Below are 9,647 nucleotides of genomic sequence, written 5' to 3' on the forward strand. Positions count from 1 at the left end.
TCGTTTACGTTTTTGCAAATTGGAATGTTTCCCGGATTTCGGATTTCAAAACCATGGAGCGTGGGAAATAGGCATTCAAATGAAATGCAAGCTACGAGTACTTTTATACTCGTTTGCATTTTTGCAAATCGGAATGTGTTTTCCCAACACAGATTCCGAAACCAATGAGTTAAGAAAATCGGCATTGCAGATCTTGGCAGTACTTTTATACTCCCATGCATTTTTACACTCCGGAATTCGTTTTGCTAACACGATCTTCAAAAGCGGGTACAACATCTACGCATACCGTTTGATGATTAGGCAAAATGTTGATAGCTATTTGCTGCGATAACCACTACCATAATGTATGAATTGACCTAAATTGGGATTTGTTTGCAATTCAATTCGTAAATTGTTTCATTCATTCACTAGTTTAATTAATAATTTAATCAATACATACAAAAGATAGCTCTGCGCAGCAGCGATATCGTACCCAATGAGGAACATCCGAGGTGCGATTATTGCTAATTGAAAAAAACACAAATTATTACTAAGCCAACAGCAGTACTACGTCAACCTTGCGGTTATATCATAGGTATAACCAATCCATAGTTTTTCTTCATGAAAATCACATATAATCAGGACGAGTCTGGGTTTGTTGTAAAGCCCCAAGTCTCCAGGTCGGTCTCGATTATATGTGATTCGATTATATTCTAGCTCTACAAAATCAGGACAGATCTTCGCATATTGATGAATTTACGCAAAGCTGCATCAGTTCATGCGACACCTACATTTGAACTCAGAACCACAAAAGTAATGATGGTTGTATTTCTACGCCCTTGACCCTTTGTAAGGCCGCGGCAACCATATTTCCACCCACGAAAAAAAAAATTTTCGCTGTACTTGAAATATTATTTCAATATTTTACTTAACCAAAATCATTTAAAGGTATCTGGCAATACTCCATTTTTTTTGGGCTGCTTAAAATGTACGATATAAATTTGGGAGTCATTTTTATATAGAAAAGCCGCGATTGTCTACCCTATTTTTGAAAGTCGAAAATAAATGAAATTAAAGACTTTCGGAATAATCTATTTAGATAAAGACATAGTGTCTTATGAGAGTGTAAAGGTTTGCTATCTGTTTTCAGAATAATGGTTTTTATTTCTCTAAGAATGACGAATGTATGAAAATTGACTCATAATCGTACGGTGGTTGAAATTTCATTCCTTCAGCCGTGATCTAGGAGTTTTTCAGTGTACTTGGAAGGAATATTCATCAACTGCTTTTTAAAATCGTTAGTTTTAAAAATCTTAGGGTCTCTATCTTTTTACCCAGATTTCTCCCATAGTGTTTTGCTGAGATTGATGTAGAGAGATTGTGGAGGAGCATCAATAAGTTTTGAACAATTGTAATGTAACCGTGTGCAAACTTCATGTGTCTTGTGCTTTGGATCATTTGGCTCCGAATGTTGTCGTTTTGTATGGAAGAAACCAAAACGATGAACTAAACGTAACAAATCTGATAGCAACTTTTAGGCTACATGGTGGAGGGATAGTTCAGGGGTGCATGTATTGGCAATTTGGTTTCCATCGACGGATCAGAATGTTTTCTGGAACATTCCGAAAGGAAATATGAGGCAAAGTTTTCAGGGACGAATTACCTTTGCGTCAAAGTCCCTTTAAAAACAAGAACCGAACCGATATGAGGCAAAGTCAACAACAATGTCAACAAAATAGAATTGAATCTAGGTTACAAGTTTTACCAAAACAACGACCCAAAGCACAAGGCACATAAAGTTTGCACATGGTTACAACACAATTGCTCAAAAGTTATTGATACTCCTTCACCACCTCCCGGCATTATCTCAACATAAAACTATAGGAGAAATCTGGGTAGAAAAGTTTTTTTTTATCCCATTTATTTATTTCAGGCTCATTAGCATTTTAGCTGTAACAGAGCCGAATTTTAATCATGTACATGTCACATGGTTATCATATCTATAATTATAGCACATTACATTACACAGTTGCCATTCGCCAGTATTCCTTCTATACCATTGCATATGGTACATTTACACAGTAGCCATTTAGGCGTAAGAGTATTCTGTATTGTATTTTTCTTCCATTATCCAGTTAGACCACCGGACAGCGGAGAAAGTTGATTGATCATTGTTGAGCTATTTATAGAACAGCAGCCCGATGTGTCTTGCAGAGCAGAGCAGTTGTATGGATGAATCGATCTAATTTCGACCGTGGATCGATCTCCATCGCTGATGATTGTTGCGTGGACGTAGCTATTCTGTAACAACCCAAAGATGGTCAATGAGGGTCCTGAGTTTTGAACTCACGATCGATCGCTTACTAAGCGAACGCGCAACCAATGTGGCTACGGAGACCCCCAAGGGTAGAAAAGTTAGAAACCATCAGATTTTTTAAAATAACGATTTTAAAAACTACTTGATGATTATCCTTCCGAATACACCAAAAAATTCGTAGATAACGGATGAAGGCAGCTAATGATAGTAACAATGAACAAGGGTTACCATACTAAAGATGGAATTCTGGAATTGATCAATACCTTCAAAATCGAATTAAAATTTCAACCACCGTACGAATATGAAACAATTTTCATGCATTCGCACATACATTCACCAAAAATTCAAAACGCAGAGATTGTGCCAATATTTTCCGACCCGCAGACCGAGTTTAGAAGTGGAAAAGTGGTCGAAAAGGGACTATAATTTACTCGTTAGTGTAATCTCTATCAGATTAGATGCCACGGAGCTAGTATTCAAATGTTTAGATTTAAATGAAAATTTTCACATCATGTTCTTTAATTACTTGAAACACGTATTTCTAAAGAAATGCGTCTGTATGTAGGGGAACCGCGGGTTATACGGAGTGTGGGGGTAATATGGACATGTGGTTGATTTATACAGTTACATTTTGAATTTCAGATTTCTGTTAATGAGAACACCTTCTACATGTTTTTCTATAATATTGAAGCCACCCTATGACAATGAATACTGATCTAAAGTAGAAAAGGGAAACAAAAACCGAAAATCATATTTCATTCTTTTTTTCAAAGGTTTTACTCGACAGGGTGTCGATCTCACCCGCACTCCCATTTATTTCACCTGAAACATCAATTTTTACATTCTATCAAAATTCGAGTTCTACTCAAAAAATGATCAACAGATACTGTAGAATGGTTCATAAACAGTTGAAGAGAGGTTCTGTAACGATTTGAAGTCACATGGACACATGGTAGATGTTGGAAATTTGTGGAAATCCTTAGGGTGTCGGTTTTACCTTGATTTCCCCTACACGTGAATCGCATTGAGTTGGAACGGTAATACTTCGAAAAAGTACGATCTAACTTTCAACAGTAGATAAATCTACGATTGATTTTAGAGAAGTTCTCTCGGTTACCTTCTCAGATTTCCGAACGACAACTGTCCGCCGTAGTGATTAGAATTATATAAAGTGTATTGGCGATGCCTAATTGAACATATCGCCGAGACGAGTATTTCTGGAAGAGTTCCCTCCTCACGTTACCTTCGCAAGTTTCCCAATGTTTTTCTCCGCCGATTGGGGTTTTATAAAGAGTGCGCGTAACGAATAACGGTATATATCACTGGTCTGGTTAGTTTTAGAGGAGTTCTCTCGGTTACCTTCTCAGGTCTCAAGTTGACTCTCCTTCCTTGATAATCACTAGGGAACTGCGCTATTGAGGCGTGTCTTCTGGCCTTCGGGCGGCGTTTATCATATTGACATTCCTTCCAGTCCCCTGTTGACTGTAAGGATGTAAGGCTGTAAGGCGTCGTTATTGACAATTTAAAGTTCGATTCACCAAAACTTGAGCACAGTGAGAATGATTTGCTAATCCCAAGTCATTCAGTGTGTTCTTTGTGCAATATCACTGGTTCAGGTCATTCACAAAGAGCAACTACGAATTGTACAGTATACCCAAGCTCAAGTATCAGGCAAAGTAATCGTAAGACTCATCCGGTTATTGTAATCAAGCCTAAAGAGTCCAAACAAGCTTGCGAGGATACTCGGAAGCATTTGAAGACAAAATTAGATCCAAGAACACACAAAATTAGTAATTTCAGAAATGGAAGAAATGGCTCCATCATTGTTGAGTGTGCAACTGGAGCTAATATAGATAATGTGAAAGATGACATCGAAAGCAATTTGGGTGAGAAGTATAGTGCTGTTGTTCCCATATCGGTGCCCAGATTAAAAATCGTGGGCATGAGCGATCAGCATTCCTCCGATGTTTTCATTGATTACCTCCGAAGTCAGAATGAAGGCATCGAAATAAAAGATGTAAAGGTTTTAAATGTGTACGAAAATCCACGCTTCACCTACAATAAGTTTACTGCTGTAATTGAAGTAGATGTTGACACATATAACTGTTTATTGAACGCGAAAAAAGTAAATGTGGGGTTCGATCGGTGCTCCGTAGTTCCTGCGATTAATGTATTAAGATGCTTCAAATGTGGAGAATTTGGACACAAGAGCACGGATTGCAAACAAAATTTTGAAACGTGCTCAAGGTGTAGTCAGAAACACAAGACATCTGAATGCAAGTCAACTGTGTTGAAATGTGTTAATTGTTTGAAAATGAATACAGAACGGAAATTGAATTTGAACGTCAATCATGCCGCATTTAGCTCTGAATGTTTAGTATATCAGAGACTTTTTGATTTGAAAAAAAGCAGCTTGCATTTCAATAATTAGCAACCAGGTTCCAGAAGAATTATGAACCAATATTATATTTTGTATTTGAATATTGCGGGACTGTCAACAAACTACGTAGCGTTACGTCAGATTGTTGAGGAAAAGCCTCCATTTCTAGTCCTTTTGTCTGAAACACACATTGTTGAAATAGAATCATTTGATCAGTATAGTATTCCGGGATATAATGTTGCTGCGTGTTTATCACATTCTAGGCACACTGGCGGTATTACTATTTACGTCAGAGAATCAGTTCAATTCAATCTTCGCCTCAACGAAGTGTTTGATGGTAACTGGTTCTTGGGCATTACAGTTGAACATGGCATGAAGATGGGTAATTTTGGTGTTTTGTATCATAGTCCCAGCTCAAGCGACTTGCGTTTTGTTGAAATTTTAGAAAACTGGCTTGAAATGTTCCTTGACTCTAGCAAATTGAATATATTAGCTGGTGATTTCAATATTAATTGGCGTGATGACTACAATTCGAACCATTTGAAGCGTGTATCCGATTTCTTCAATTTGAAACAAACAGTACATGAATTTACGCGCATTTCCAGGCACAGTAAAACTTTAATTGATCATGTTTATTCCAATGTTGATACTATTTACACAGTCACGGATACCAATTTGAAAATAACCGATCATGAGACTTTAATTATCAATATTGTAGATAATCTCGTGGTAAATGAAGATGTTGTGAAATTAAAGTGCTGGAGGAAATATTCGAAGCATGCTGTTTCGAATCTCGTAGTGAGAAGCCTGGATTTTCCATTCGAGGTCGGTAATTTAGATGAATCATCAGCTGTTCTAACTAATACCTTGAAAGAGTGTACAAATCGGCTTGTTACGCAAAAATTTGTTCCTATGAAAAACTCGAACAGTTGGTACAATTTGGATTTTTTACGCCTTAAACGTGAGAGAGACAGATGGTACAAGAAATTTTGTAGAACAAATGATGGAAATCATTGGAATATGTACACAAACGCGCGCAATATATATTCACAGTCGATTAAGAAAACTCGTTGTGAATATATTCAGAGGAAGATTGATCTGCATCAAAGCAACAGCAAGGAGTTATGGAAAATTTTGAAATCTTTATTAAAACCTAGTAATAGCAAACCGCGTTCCATAACTTTTAATGGCACACTTGAACAGTCTGAACAGGCTATAGCATCTAAGTTTAACGATTATTTTGTCAATAGTGTTTCATTGAAAATCAGTCCATTGAATTGGTTGATGAACCTGATGAAATAAAACAGCCGGTTAACAGTAGTTGTAGATTTGAAAGTTTTCACCCAATTACATTAAATGAACTTAGAACTATTTGCTTTTCTTTAGGAAAAACGGCTGGAGTGGATAATGTCAATGCTAGAGTTATTCAAGATTGCTTTCATGTCATCGATCACATCTTGCTGGACCTTATTAATAAATCTTTGCTAACTGGGCATGTGCCTAAGGTGTGGAAGGAATCTTTAATAGTTCCAATTCAAAAGGTTGCTGGAACGATTAAAGCCGAAGAGTTTCGTCCCATCAATATGTTGCACACGCTAGAGAAAATATTAGAAGTAGTCGTTAAAGGCCAGTTGCTGGAATATTTAAATTGCAATGCTTTGCTAATACCAGAACAATCGGGATATCGGGAAGGTCATTCCTGTGAAACCGCATTGAACTTGGTATTAGCAAAATGGAAAGAGAAACTAGAGTGCAAAGAGAATCATCATCATTGCTGTTTTTTTGGATCTAAAACGCGCTTTCGAAACAATTTCTAGGCCCTTGTTGTTGAACACGATTAAGCGCTTTGGATTTACGAGTACTGCATATAAATGGTTCTAAAGCTATTTAAATGACAGAACTCAACGGACTATTTTTAATGATACAATTTCGAATCCCCTAGGGAATAATCTTGGAGTACCTCAGGGAAGTGTATTAGGGCCCCTTTTATTTATTATGTATATCAATGACATGGGAAGAGTTTTACGATTTTGTGATATCAATCTTTTTGCAGATGATACTGTGTTATTCATTGCAGCTAATGATTTAGATCAGGTCGTTTTACATTTGAATGGAGATTTACATTCTTTAAGTAGATGGTTGAAGTATAAGCAATTGAAATTGAACATAAGTAAAACTAAATATATGGTAATCTCGCGAAATCGTTTAAATGAAAACGTCTCCATCGTTATTGATAATGAGACTATTGATCGAGTTCGGGACATTAATTATCTTGGCGTGATTATTGATGACAAACTCAAGTTCAACACTCACATTGACAATGTCATCAAGAAAATTGCCAAGAAGTATGGAATCTTATGTCGATTGAAAAACGATTTAACTATTTGCAGCAAAATACAGCTATACAAATCAATCATCTCTCCTCATTTAGACTTTTGCTCTTCCATTTTATTTTTAGCCAATGACACACAAATATCGAGATTACAGCGCTTGCAAAACAAAATAATGCGGTTGATACTAAAATGTAACAGATTCACTTCCTCATCTTTAATGTTGGACGCTCTGCAATGGTTATCCGTGAAGCAAAGGATTGTTTATTTAACTATGGTGTTCATTTTCAAAGTAGTTAAAGGTTTGCTGCCTCGATATTTGTGTGATCGAGTTGAAAGAGGAATTGACTTTCATAGTTATAACACTAGAAACGCGAATGAAATAAGAACACCTAATTTCTTGTCATGTGCTTCACAAAATTCGTTGTACTTCAAAGGAATAAATGTGTTCAACTCGATGCCAAGACATATTAAATGCGCAACAACACTTACAGAATTTAAGAGGCACTGTATTTCACATGTTATAGCTGTGTTCTCTTAACAGCTGAACGAGTTTTTGTTTATTTTTATGACGAAGATCTTTACTGACGAAGTTTTATACGAACGGATAATTTAATGTGGACAATTTTTTTGCAGTTTGTTTTCAATATTTTCAATGAATCTGACGAAGTTTTTGAACGGATTATATTATGTAGATAATTTAATTTTTTTTTAAATCATCTTTTTTAAATTTGTATTGATCTCTATTATGTCTGTCATGATCTTGGTGATGATGGACTATTTTTATTTTTATTTTGTCGTTCTTATAGTTGTATTAGTTTAAAAAAAATAAAATAAAAGTAGTCTACAAAAGTTTGAGCGTCGCGCACGAGACACAGATATAAAGGATATTAAATTGAAAGTTTTTTTTAAGTGCCGGTCTAGGAATTTTTCGTAAAGGAAATTTTCTCGATTTCTCTGAATGAGGGTATTCAAAGTCAATCTAAAACAAGGCTGACGGTTGGACTTGTGCTCTGGTGGACCACTTGGCTGCAAGGGCCTCGTCGGGACCGTATCGGCTCTGTGGCGGACATGACTGAGTATTGGCTTTTTTGGACATTGCAATTTTTTGAACTTATATCTGTAAATAAAATCAGTTCGTTTTTCATGTTTGCTAAACTGATTTCAATGTTGAAAAAAAAAAATATCTTTTAGATAACTCGTCTTGCTCAAACCTCTGTAGGGGAAGGAGGCGGGACCATCATCATCATCATAATCATCATCAAGTTCAAGCTCAAGAATAGTTGAATACTGGGTCTTGCGGAGTCAATGAAATATTTTATTCAAGCGCATTTTGCTTGAAATAAAAGATTATCTTGGAACATTTTCCCCTCACACTTACTGTCAAATGTTTCTCCGATCAAAGAAACAAACGTTTTCGTGACTCGGACTTAGTTTATTTAATTTTTTATCCGAAGCAGAATTTTACTCGAGAAAGTGGTCAGTTTGATTAAAAAGGCGTTGTTCAATGAAACATTATTATAAACTTATAGTGTTGCAAAGTTTTCATTTACTTTTGCAGGACCATATTAGGGTGAAGGTGGAAGCTAGCCACAAATGGCTGCCGCAATATCGCTCATTTCTTTCTTCTTCCTCCTTCACCCCTCGCCCAAAAATCAATAATTTTGCGAAACAGTGTGAAGAAAATGTTCGTTTTCGCACACTTCCCATCAAGTAATATCAACCAAACTCTAATCGATTACTCACAAGATATTAAATTTTCATCTGCTGTTGCACTTATAGTGAAAAACGTCGGAAAACTCGTGCTCTGAAAGTTAAATTTTAATTTTTCAATTTTCGGCAATGGTTTTGTTTGTATTGGTGAAAGCATCGTTATTTTTTCGACACTGATGCCAGACAACATCATCGAAACAAGCAAACAAAGCACTTAATAAAATGTTATTCTTGAGTCATTACGTTACATGTCATGAAAATCAATAGAATAAAATTGTGTTGATATCAATACAATTATTATTTTTAACGTTTAATGGATATATAATTTAAGTTTTAGCAACATTAACATTGGTTAAGCAAATTATATTGCAGAGCTCGGAACACTGCCAAGACTGCCTATGCTTTCAAAAACAGTAAACGGAAAAGTATTACATTCAATCAAAATGCCTCGGCCAACGAAGAGAAGGGTTAAGGCTCTCCAACGTGAATATGTGAAAACAATACGACCAACGAAGGAAAACATTAAGAAATTATCAACATCGAGTTACTATGCGGAAGAACTTGTTAATACCAAAAAAGCACCAATTCGCATATGTTATAAATTTGCTCATGTTACGCTCACGTATAATCAGAATTTTACTTCATATGCAAATGCACCTTCTATATATATTTATATTTGCAATTGTTCATCGGAACAGATCGTTAATACATTTCACTTTAGTATTGAATTGTTGTTTTTTTTTTCACACACAGTCTGATAAGTGAATTGATCTATTAACGTGTGCTTTGCTCTTCTCTCACAAACACTATTACCCCATTTTTACACGTGGATTTACCTATACTACTACAATGGCTAGCTTCCACCTTCACCTTAATAGAAATACGTTGTCCCAGTTCAACCAGAAAGGGAACTTGGCGAAACTTCGAA

At 36.0% G+C, this 9,647-nt stretch overlaps 1 pseudogene; it reads left to right on the forward strand.

Annotated features, from left to right (window-relative positions):
- The first annotated feature begins 446 nt into the window (after positions 1 to 446).
- On the forward strand, positions 447 to 528 carry LOC129772238 (U4 spliceosomal RNA; annotated as a pseudogene).
- The last annotated feature ends 9,119 nt before the right edge of the window (positions 529 to 9,647 follow it).

Source organism: Toxorhynchites rutilus, chromosome 2 (assembly GCF_029784135.1).
Source record: "Toxorhynchites rutilus septentrionalis strain SRP chromosome 2, ASM2978413v1, whole genome shotgun sequence".
In the NCBI taxonomy this organism is placed as follows: Eukaryota; Metazoa; Arthropoda; class Insecta; order Diptera; family Culicidae; genus Toxorhynchites; species Toxorhynchites rutilus.